This window comes from Molothrus aeneus, chromosome 9 (assembly GCF_037042795.1).
Source record: "Molothrus aeneus isolate 106 chromosome 9, BPBGC_Maene_1.0, whole genome shotgun sequence".
Taxonomy (NCBI): domain Eukaryota; kingdom Metazoa; phylum Chordata; class Aves; order Passeriformes; family Icteridae; genus Molothrus; species Molothrus aeneus.
This window is the reverse complement of record NC_089654.1, coordinates 28,748,392-28,758,077: the sequence shown is the minus strand read 5'-3', so window position 1 is coordinate 28,758,077 and position 9,686 is coordinate 28,748,392.

Genomic DNA, 9,686 nt, shown 5'->3' with positions numbered 1-9,686 from the left:
AAGTCACACCTGAGGAGGTTTAGGTTGGATATTAGGAAAAACTTTTTCACCCAGAGGGTGGTCAGGTACTGGAACAGGCTGCCCAGGGAAGTGATAGAATCATCAGCCTTGAATATATCCAAAAAACACATAGTTGCTACACTTGTGGACATTGTTTAGTGCTGGGTGAGGTCTTAGAGGCCTTTTCCAATCATAATGATGCTCTGATCCCAAAATTCCTGAAAGTCCTTGTTCTCCACATGGCCCAGGGCTGATGGGAAACTGTCCACACAACCTCTCCCCTCAGGCACAGCATATTGGACAGCTCTGCTTTCATGGGTTTTTCTCCTTCCTCAGGTTGGGCTGGACTGTTTAGAGTCATGCAGGTGCCAAGGACATGCCACAGCCAGCAGCTTTCACTGAACAGCCCATCTTCAACTACAGATCAGCTAATTTAAAAGAAAGTGCCACTTTCTTCCCCTAATAGCCACAGCTTTTCTCTCACTGTCACTTTACAGTGGTGCAAGTTTAGCTGAATATAAATCAGAAGCAAAAGAGAGCAGAATCTGGCCTCAGCTATTTGTATTTTGCCCCCTAAACAAAGCCACATTTGATCAGGGATCTCCTTTTCAGAAGAAATTTTCAGAACAGCACAGCACTTGGACAGTTTCACACGAGATTTCTTACTCTGTCTTTTTCAGGAGAGTCCAAAAGTTCATCAAATGCTCCTTTATCCCCAGACACCCTCTGATCCATGCACAGGTGTGTGAACTCCCACACAGATCTGACATGGAACCATTAGAGAGGAAAAAAAAAATAATTCAGAGTCTCTCAGTTTGACTCATCAGCGAATATTAATTTCTATTGTCATGCAGTTGACTTGTAAATCAACTGGATCATTAACTCAGACCTTTTGTGCAGTAACATTACAAGTTATTTAGACACCACAGTGTTTCCTGCACTCCCACTGCTTTGAACACAGAGTTCTGCTTCCAAGGAAAGAGAGGCTGAATGTGTCCACACAAATCCAGGTAATTCTCCATGGCACTGGCCTGGCTGTCCAAAATATTTGCCAGATATATTTGGTTATTTGCCAAAATAACCACACCACACCAAGCTTGGCAGCCTTCTGCTGGAATTGCAGGATTTGGGGATGAATGACAGCCCTGTTTCTGCCAAGACAAAGGTTTCCACGTGAAGTTTACAGGTCTGGGCAAAAGGCTGAAGTTTTAACTAAGGATTTGTGGCCCTGCATGTTTGGGGAGTGAACAAATCTGTATCGATTTACGACATCAAAAGGCTCAGATCTTGTCTCTTTCATATCTATAAATAATAAGTATTGACTATAATAAACCAATTGAGGACAAACTGCTGGAGCTCAGGCTGCTGTGAATACTGAATTAGTGGAGTGGTGTGATGCACAGCCTGTTCACTTCCCAGGTTGTTGCTGCCACAGATGTCCCACCTTGCCAAAGGGTTCTGATCATCCTCATGAAGAAAGCCATGAGCACCAACAGTCTCTGCTGGAAGCTCTAATTCGCTTTTTCTCCAGAGAGAAGCAAAACATCCAAGGGGTTTCCTTAAAATCCAAGGTATTTTGTTAAATCCAAGGTGTTTCCTTAAAATCCAAGGTGTTTCTTTAAAACCCAAGGTGTTTCCTTAAAATCTAAGACATTTCCTTAAAAACCAAGATGTTTCCCTAAAATCCAAGGTGTTTCCTTAAAACCCAAGGTGTTTCCTTAAAATCTAAGGTGTTTCCTTAAAACCCAAGATGTTTCCTTACAATTCAAGGTGTTTCCTTAAAATCCAAGGTATTTTGTTAAATCCAAGGTGTTTCCTTAAAATCCAAGGTGTTTCTTTAAAACCCAAGGTGTTTCCTTAAAATCTAAGGTGTTTCCTTAAAACCCCAGGTGTTTCTTTAAAATTCAAGGTGTTTCCTTAAAACCCAAGATGTTTCCCTAAAATCCAAGGTGTTTTGTTAAATCCAAGGTGTTTCTTTAAAATTCAAGGTGTTTCCTTAAAACCCAAGGTGTTTCCTTAAAATCTAAGATGTTTCTTTAAAAACCATGATGTTTCCTTAAAAGCCAAGATGTTTCCTTAAAATCCAAGGTGTTTCCTTAAAACCCAAGGTGTTTCCTTAAAACCCAAGGTGTTTCCTTAAAACCCCAGGTGTTTCTTTAAAATCCAAGGTGTTTCCTTAAAACTCAAGGTGTTTCCTTAAAAATCTAAGATGTTTTCTTAAAACCCAAGGTGTTTCCTTAAAATCCAAGATGTTTCCTTACAATTCAAGGTGTTTCCTTAAAATCCAAGGTGTTTCCCTAAAATCCGAGGTGTTTCCTTAAAACCCAAGGTGTTTCCTTAAAATCCAAGGTATTTCCCTAAAATCCAAGGTGTTTCCTTAAAACCCCAGGTGTTTCCTTAAAACCCAAGGTGTTTCCTTAAAATCTAAGGTGTTTCCTTAAAACTCCAGGTGTTTCCTTAAAATCCAAGACGTTTCCTTAAAACCCAAGATGTTTCCTTAAAATCTAAGGTGTTTCCTTAAAATCCAAGATGTTTCCTTAAAATCCAAGGTGTTTCCAAGCAGTAAGGAATGCTGGCAATAAGATGTGAATTCACCTGGGCAACTTGCAGCGTGTTCAGATTTTCTGGGGATTTTCTGGGCAATCCTACAAGGGGCTGAGGATTTCCAGGCAGCAGCCTGAGGTGTCACAGGGCTCTGGGCACAATGGGGAGGGAAGGTGGCCCTGGAGAGGCTCAGGGGCTCCATTCCCAGTTCAACAGCGACCTCTGCTCTCGGCAGCCTTAAGCGCAGGTGGCACCGATCCGCTGGGTTTGGGGACACCTTGAGACAGATCACCTCGCTGTGTTTTATCTATGGGGAATAAGGACACATCTTTCACACGTGGGCAGCCACCGTGACCTTCAAATCCCATCAGATGGAGCCCAGGGCTGCACGGCCCCGGCAGTTGTTAAAGCATCCCAGGATTTACCTTTTCCTACTTGGCTGATATTTAACCAGATGCCAAGAGAGACAAGGACACCTGGTTTCTGAATGGATTGTTTTCAGCGTGCCCCAAGAGGGAATATAGATATATGTGCACTCTCTCACACACACGAGGCTTGCATGGAATCTCTGGAACTGAGTTGTGTAGCCAAGGCAAACCAACAGGAAGGTTCAGCTTCTGAACCTACCCCTAAACCCCTTGGGGGCATTAAGGGGGGGTGGTGGGACAGCTGAAATTCCATGATATTCACAGGGATACCACATAGAACAGGTCAGTGTGAGCTCTCCAGCCTGCAGAACCATTCCAAATACACCAAGGGTAAAAGATCTGCCCCAGCTCCTCAAAACAGAGCATCCATCCTTAGCCCTCAGCGCTCCTTCCCCTGCTGGTCTCAGCTCACACTCCCACATCTCAAGATCTGGGATGTCCAGGAGCCAGATCCCAACCCACAGCTGGGAGAGTTCCCCAGCCACAGCAGCAGAGGATCCCTTAGAAAATCCACCTGTGCCATGCCAGGGCTGCAGCACTACAGATCCCCTGTCAGGCTGCAGAAATCAGTGACAGTTTTCACTCCAGCAATTCAAATGGATCCCTCTCCCTGGGAACTGAAGGGTGCTTCCATTCCAAATACACCAAGGGTAAAAGATCTGCCCCAGCTCCTCAAAACAGAGCATCCATCCTTAGCTCTCAACTCTCCTTCCCTGCTGGTCTCAGCTAACACTCCCACATCTCAAGATCCCCCTGTCAGGCTGCAGAAATCAGTGAATCAGTGGCAGTTCTCCCTCAGCAATTCAATCAAAAACCACCTGCCCTGCATGGCAGTGATCCACAGGAGCTGGGATTCCAGCAGAATGTGGTTCCCAGACCCTCTGAGGGTCAGCAGAATGAATGGATCCCTCTCCCTGGGAACTGAAGGGTGCTTCCATTCCAAATACACCAAGGGTAAAAGATCTGCCCCAGCTCCTCAAAACAGAGCATCCATCCTTAGCCCTCAGCTCTCCTTCCCCTGCTGGTCTCAGCTCACACTCCCACATCTCAAGATCTGGGATGTCCAGGACTCTTCTAATTCTTCATAAAACATCAAGCCAGATCCCAACCCACAGCTGGGAGGGTTCCCCAGCCACAGCAGCAGAGGATCCCTTAGAAAATCCACCTGCAGCACTACAGATCCCCTGTCAGGCTGCAGAAATCAGTGAAGCAGTGGCAGTTCTCCCTCAGCAATTCAATCAAAAACCACCTGCCCTGCATGGCAGTGATCCACAGGAGCTGGGATTCCAGCAGAATGTGGTTCCCAGACCCTCTGGGGGTCAGCAGAATGAATGGGGACTGAAGGGTGCTTATGCCCACAGCAGCACTTCCAGCTGTGCCTCCCCACCCAAATAAACCCAGCAACCCCTTCTACCCTCCTCCAAAAAGCCCCAAGCACTGGGAAAATCTATTTTGGGCTAAACTAAGACAGCAAAGTGAGAATCTTGCACCTTGCAAGCTGCAGAGATATTTTATGAGCTCCCCAAAATATTAATAACAAGCTGAATATCCTAATGCTCTTAGGTAAAGCAGCTTTTAGGACTGCAGTGTGCTCTGTGGGGGAAAGCTCCACTCTGCTCCCCCTTTCTCCACAACTGCAAGTCATTGAGATAATTCTTAGAAAAAAGCAGCAAAGAAAATGAAGGTCAGTTTAAAATACCCTCTCAGCTGTAGATTAAATTAAAAAAAAAAATCAAGCTAAAAATAACTGTTTTGAGCAAGACACGAAAGACAGAAGAGCTATTAAGCAACTTTGAATTACCCAGCCAAGAGTGTCCAAAGCTTGGACAGAACTTGGCAGAAAACAGGGAATAGATCACTGTAGCTCCTGAGCACTTTGTGTGCTTACCCTACATATAAAGATATATATTAAAAAAAAAACCACAAAACATTTATAAACATCACCTCAACTATAAATTAATGTCACACCCCCCCACACACATATATAGCTATATATATAAAACCCCAAAACATTTATAAACATTATCTTAAGTATAAGTTAATGTTACCCCACATATATTTTTTTTAAAAAACCCAAACCATTTATAAACATCACCTTAACTGTAAATTAATGTCACCCCACATATATATATAAAAAACCCAAAACATTTATAAACATTACCTTAACTATAAATTAATGTCTCCTTACATATATATATTTTTTAAAAACCACAAAACATTTAGAAATGTTAACTATAAATTAATATATTGGTGTTTGTATGAAGTATTCACATTACTTTAACAATAATTCACAATTTTAACAAATAATTTGCACAAAGTCTGTCCCTTTTTCATAGCTCTGTGTGGTTTTAGTCCCGCTCATTTGTGTTCTCAGGACTGCACCTGCATCCAAAGCCCATTCACACACAGCTCCAGAACTCAAAGGCAGAGAGCTCCGACAGATGAAGCTGCACTTCACCCAAAAATATTTATGCACAAACTTCTGTGTGGTTTTAGATACATTTCTGTCTAAGGAGCCTACATAAACAAAGTCCTTACAGGGGGATATATCAGTAAAAATAAGGATATTAACCCTTCTCTCTGGTTTTGTCCAGGAGATGGTTTGCCAGCTGTTCCTAGTCAAACATTTCTAACACAGAGAGCACACAGCATCAGTAAATACACAAATTTCTTTGTGCCCTGCTGGGTGTCTGCCCTCCAAGGCAGCCTTGAACTCCGACCAAAGGCCAAAAAAAGCAAAAATCTCAGCCTCACTTCAGCCTTTCAGAGTGCCCAGCCAAGGTAAGAAGGTTCTGCTCCACCACAAGCAGAGGTGGCCGTGCCCTTGTCCCCAGAGCCCTCCTGCTCTCTGGTGGGGACAGCTATGGGTGCATCAATTCCATTTGCAGCCCTTAGAAAAAGTGCTTCATAACTCTCAACTTCATAACTCTTCCCATTTTGTCACCCTTAATATTTATAAGACATGCAGGAAATGATTGATTTTCCTTCGGACCCCTTGTCATTCACAGTTGCTTATCTCCTGCGTGGAGGGGGCAATCAACAGATTTATAACAGCCCATAAAAGTTGTTACCAAAAGTACAGCTTCTTTGTGTGTGATCATTTCTAATAACTCTCAGGCATGATAGCAATTACTGACAAAAGTCAGCCTCTGTTAATAGAGTTTATCTCAGTTCATCATATATCCTTTGTCAGTGGAAGCATTTTGACAAGCCTGGGGTTAATTAAAACCAAGAAGACAATAAAATACACCTAATCAAACATTACAGGTACAGAAATCAATTAGCAGATTTATGGCACTTTGGAGCCCTCTATAACGTGCAAAATTCAAAGAAACTGTCAGTTCCATCCTCCCCAAGACAGAGTAATTGAATTTCTAATTGAAACTATTTTTCAATAGGTAACACAATCCGCAAAGTTTGATTTGCATTAAAGTGGCATCTGCAAAGGACAGAAGAATCTAAAAAAAAAAAATAAAGAAATCCCAGGCTGCTCCTGTTATTACCAGCAATAATTATTATTATTATTTGCATATTTAACGTTTTGCTGAAGCCCTTTAGAGTGGCCAAGTCTTTTGCCAAGACAGCTCTAGGCACGGAGATTTCTGTAGGGAGACTTTATTTGGGTGAAAAAGGGGGAAGAAAAGATTCAGGGTGGGCAGAAATGGGAAAGAAGAAGATTCAGGTGGGCAGAAAACAGTTTGGGTCTGGTGATGGGCAGAACAGAGTCCAAGGGATGATGGTCCACGCTGAAGGGATGGACCCTGGGACCAGAGTGTGGCACAGAGCATCCCGGCAGGGAGGGAGCACAGGCACAGAGGGACAAGCTGTGTGCTGCAGGATGCTGCCCAGAGCCTGGGGACATTCAAACACCTTCACTGGGATGTTTGGCTTTTGTCTCCGGGTGCAGATCTTCACACAGAGCAGTTGTGGGCAATTTGGGGGCAGTGGCCACACCCATCTTCACAGAAGCAGCGCAGTTCAGGTGGGACTTTCAGGAGATCGCCCAGCTCCAAACCAGACCTCGACAAGAATAACAAAATAGGTTCTAAAAGGCAAGAGAAACAGGGTTATTGCCCAGAATTTCCCTCTGAGATGCAATGAGACAGAAAGCACAGGCTCTACTGCCTAATTGCAGTCTATATTATCTATACTTTACACTGCTTCATTTCTCCTGCTGCTTGTAAGACACAGCTAGGAGCTATCTCTGAGTAATTTACTGGGAAATGGGAAAGACTAGAAATGAAAAGTCAGGAGAAATGAAGATACAAGGTCAACAGAAAGCTTCCCAGCACTTGCATCTCTTTCAGTGCAGTGAACCAGATTAACCTCTGATTTCAGCACTCTGATATCCAGAATCCAATATAAACAAAAGTATGGTATTCAAAATGAAATATTTGCTGAACTTGGAGTAAAATGTTCATTAAATTTTTTTTATGTTACACAATGAAACAAAAGGAAAAATTAAAATTGGCTTTGTTGAAATATTGCAAGCCCAAACTCCATTTTGCTGGGTCCTGCTTTGTGAGATCCTCAGCAGGAACATCAGATTTTAAGAACAACACCGTGGACAAAACAAAACAGCAAAGAGAAAAGAATTAATCAACAGCAAAATGGGGCTTTCTGGTGATTTTCTCTTATTTTAATGAAACTGGGCAAATGCACAAGGCTCTTAAATTCCACCCAGTTTAGTTTTCCTGCTGTCTCAGCAGCATCTCATCTGGAAGAAAAGCACCTGCAGAGAACACATCTACAGGAGCTTCACAAGGCATAAACCTTATCCCAGAGAGGAAGGGCATTCCCAGGCAGCTGCCTTGGCAGGATAAACCAGCAAGCAAGGCACAGGGGTCTGCTCAGAGGGAGAAGAGCCACCTGTGATAGTGATGGAGTTTGCAGAGGAGAGATCCCCCACGTTAGCAAAGGCAGCTTTTCATCTGGATAGCACTCGCTGTGAAATTAAATCCTGGCACATTTGGGAAATGGTCCATGGAGAGGTGATTAATTCTATTAGAGGATGTGGAGGGAACTCATTCTTATTTCCTTTGTTAAGGAACAGAACAGGAGTCCAGAATTCAGACTGTAACAGGGCAGATCCTTGAAATTGTCACTGCCAACCTACACTGCCCACCATTTAAACTGTTCTAGAGGTCCCAAATGGCAAGGAAGCCTCACCTTATCATCAGTTCCATGAAGGGAGACATTTTCTTGTTTCACTGGGGTTTGAGTTTGGTTTTTTTCCCTGTTCTGATTGTTTGAAGTTGGACTTTTTTCTTATTTTAGTTTCTTTTCCTTCCCCATCTTTCATTCCCTTCCACTACGAGTCCATCTTTCATTTGCACTGCTCCTCACACACATTGCTTGCTCCAAAAGAATTGGAGGATTTCAGGCACTGAGAAACCAAACCTTTCCCCTGGCCTTCACCAGGAGCAGCTCTCAGTGCCAGCCCCCACTGGAATTTGCTGCTAAGCCAGAATGAAAAAGGCAGCAGGAGTGAAGAGGAAAAGCAGGTGGGGCTGGGGGGCCAAAGGGCACACCCAGAGGCTTCCAGGTGGGCTGATAGGTGAGAATTGAAAGTTGTGGTGGAGGTTTTCCTGGTATCAGCTTAATTCTCTCCTGCTGCAAGTGAAGTTTAATTTTCTCCCTCTCTAAGGCTTGTCATTACTTATCCCCCAGATCATGATTTCCCAGTCCTTTCCCCATTCTTGCCTTTTGAAATGCAGGCTGCAAGGCTGGATACGTTCTGCCAGCCTTCACCAAGCAGCACAGAGCAGTGATATCTCTCCCCCGACCCCACAACTTGCTCCTGACACTCCTATTAATGCTTCCAGGAACAAGATTTCTGTTTAAAGGCACATCACTGACTCACTTGTCTGTGATTCACTCTGAAGCCAAACCCTTCCCTGCAGTACTGCTTGCCTAGGCAGCTGTTTCTCATTTTTTTAATCAGATGTTTCCTCCCTAAAGGTAGCATTTGTCATGAATTTCATCTTATTGATTTCTAACCATTCCTGCTGTATAGATAATATTGAACTCAAAGCCTTCTCTCTGCAGACTGCTGGTAAACTCACACCTCAGAGCATCTTCCTGAGGCATTGCAAAGGATTATTTCCTGTATGAGCCAAGATATTCATGCAGGAGAACTGAACTCAGTGCAGGGAATTTGCAGAACTAGGGGAAATTTTTTTTAATTAAAAAAAAAAATTTAAAAATCACTTCTTGACAGTAAGCCAAGCGCAACTGTTCTTTGAGAAATGTTCTTCCAATAAATAAGTGTGATCCCACTTGCTAAGCAAATTCAGTTTATGCTGATTTTACAGTGATGTCCTCAAGGAGAACAACTGCAGTCAATAGAGGCATTGCAGCAACTGCCCCTTCCCTCACCCACCCAGCAGCCCAGAGGAAAGATTCCCTTTGCATGATCCCCAGCCCAAGGAGAGAGGCCCAAAATGCTTCCTGATCCCACCCAAATGATAACAACTTGATCCTTCCTCTCTGGAATTTCACAAGCCTTCAGAATCCCAATGGTGTGGGGTATTTTCTGAGTTCCTCAGACGGAGGAGGAATTGAGAATCTGACTCCATGTTCTTAGAAGGCATATTATTATATTATATTATATTATATTATATTATATTATATTATATTATATTATATTATATTATATTATATTATTATATCGTATCGTATCATATCCTATTATATTATATCCTATCATATCCT